The 2,776-nt window shown below is 31.8% G+C and overlaps 1 pseudogene; it reads right to left on the reverse strand.

The window, feature by feature from the left end:
* Nucleotides 1-584: 584 nt before the first annotated feature.
* LOC124374960 lies at nucleotides 585-2,046 on the reverse strand (annotated as a pseudogene).
* Between the last annotated feature and the right edge of the window lie 730 nt (nucleotides 2,047-2,776).

A 2,776-nucleotide genomic window follows, 5' to 3' on the forward strand; every position in this document is an offset into this window, starting at 1 on the left:
ATATACAAAAACATTACAACGAGTACAGATTTTATATTATCATATTTCATTATTCTCTAAAAAAAACGATTAAAAACAATTGAGCACTAAAAATAATCATGTAGTGACCATATTCGATGTATAGCATCAAAAATCAACCATGATCTAAAACAAGTAAATATTAGATAGGTTATGGTTTGTGTAAATTAAGATAACAGGTAGCCTATCAAATACTTTTACAAATGAAAACACATTATCAAAGACTACCCACAGAAACTTGTTTACTAAACGTTACTGATGGCCTGGCAGTAACTTGTAATGCAAATGCAAATTAAATTAGACTAATACATTTCAATTTTCACTTTTTTGGATCTAGTTTTACTAACATGAATAACTTTGTCGCGAATACAAATGATTAAACTTAACGACATTTATTAATTGATTATTAGTATAGTTGTAACAAAAACAACTTATGAAAGGAAAATCTTCTCTTAACAGTTAATCATACCAATTAATATATTTATAGATCTAATGAAAAATCATTACTTACAGTGGAAAATTATTAGAAAGGGCATTAGTAGAAATGAACTGTAGACACAAAAAGATATATAGCAATAAGTTAGAAGTGTATTTTTAACACCATTAATTTACAACTTAGTACCTTACTTAAAGCCTGTTAACATGGTTAAGAAAAATTTTTAAATGAAAGTCCAAACCTTACAAAATAAAAAAATCTATACACTGCCAACAAAACTTATGATAACTTTTTTGCTTTTTGGTACAAAGTGTCCACAACTTTTCCCATGCTATTTATGGTTTCTAATGCCATTTCATAGGTTTTGTGTGTCACTACAGTTTCTTCAAAAACAATCAGCACTCCCTCACCTTGATCAAGAATTCCATGGAACTTCTTATCTAAAATCATTTGTGAAAGCTTCTTCTCCACTTGGAGTTTTGGAAGTTTAATAGACTGAGAGACAAAATCTACTTGCACACGAGAGTACGGTTCAATGATTCGGCATAGATTCTGCTCCAACATGTTGTCGTACAGCGTTCCCAAGTGTGCTCTAAACAATTACGTCCTCTTCAAGTTCTTTTTTGAAGTTTTTCAAGGTCTGTTGAAAATCTGCGAGTGACCTTTTGTGGCTTGCTTGAGCGACACTCTTCATTGCTTCAATATCCTTTCCTGCGTATTTCAAGGGCCAGTTTTCCACTGACAATTTGCTGGGACATCTTCAGGTGTATTTAACATGATCTTGGACAATAACATGTACTTCAGTGCAGTCAGTGCTTTAGGAGATTCTATACTGTCATATCCTTCAAAAGCTTCATAGAAGTATGAATAAGCTGTTTTAAAGTTTGTTCATCTGCAGCATGAAGAATGCCTGATTGAAGATCCAGTGCTGCTTGCATTTTAGGTGGGCAGTAAATAGAATTAGCCGTTGTTCGAGCAGAGGTAAGAGCTGCACGGGCTTTTGAAAGATTGCTCAAAGCATGATAGGTTTTACTTTCCAAAAGCAGGACTTCAACTAATAAATTCTTGTCATCTAACTTCTTCAACTCTTTGAGTAAGGTTGAACCAAGCTGTAGAGCTTCAGTAAACATACCAGTATCAAAATAAAGAGCAATTAATCTAGCTTCCAGAGATTGCCTCAGGAAAGTTCTCCTTTCCTCTTTAGCCCATTCAATACATTCTTTACAAAGCTGTACTTCAATTCCAATACCAGCTTCTAAATCAAGGAAAAAGTCTACCAGCGAAACGAACCAACTTAGCAGCTTTTGCTTTACTTATCATGCTTAGAAAAGGTCGAGTTTGTTTTATTAGGTCTGCAAGTTCTTTAGCTTTACCTTCATTTTTGTACTTTTCTCCCAACTGTAGAATTCCCTGTTCTTTGGCACGTATATGTTCTTCATTGGTGTCTTCATTTGGATCATCTTGAGGAATTTTGCTCAAATCTTCCCTACTTTGTTGTGACATAGATCTCTCAAACAACATTGCACCCGCCATATTCGATCAGACTACACGAAAATGAAATAATGAAACGTGAAACGCTCGGTCATCGTGAACATCTCCTTCTTCTTACCTGCCTATAATATATCACGAATATATTACTCGTATCTATTTGGACGTACTATATGTATTGAATATATCATATATCAACAAAGTCCATTACATATTGGCTAATTTTACAGATTTGTTGAAAGCAATTTTTAACACAAATTTAGTATAATACTGAAGTAATAAGTGTTAGTGCTAGTTTATTAATAGATTTACAACTTTAACTAATTTATTGACAGTAACAAGTAAATTTATTGTAACAGTTATAACACAAGCAGTGAAGAGATAAATTATTAATTATATTTGGAGCGAAAGTTATTATTGATATTACTTAACTCTTTATCTAAGAATTAAGTAATAATATTAAAGTTTGCTCAGACTTAACAACAGTATTATCTAATATAGAGCAATAACAAACCAAACAAATTTTGGACTACGTTTGTGTTTATTCTTCACTCAAGGAATGCCTGCACACATTCCATACAATAATTATGGAATATTTGACCATTATATGAATATTAAATGGATAAAACAATATAATACTCTTTGTCCTTAATAAATTCATAAATTGTATTAATAATTATTCTAAAAAACTCATGACATGAATCAATTTATGACTACGGCACATGAATCCATAATTTATACAACCATTTGAGATTTGAAACTTCACTGTTACAAGAGTTGGGCTGTAGTATTAAATATTCTTCCTTTCGTTTAGTTTTATTTCGTTTTCTTGAT

The sequence above is a fragment of the Homalodisca vitripennis genome, unplaced genomic scaffold (genome assembly GCF_021130785.1).
Source record: "Homalodisca vitripennis isolate AUS2020 unplaced genomic scaffold, UT_GWSS_2.1 ScUCBcl_11745;HRSCAF=21128, whole genome shotgun sequence".
Taxonomy (NCBI): domain Eukaryota; kingdom Metazoa; phylum Arthropoda; class Insecta; order Hemiptera; family Cicadellidae; genus Homalodisca; species Homalodisca vitripennis.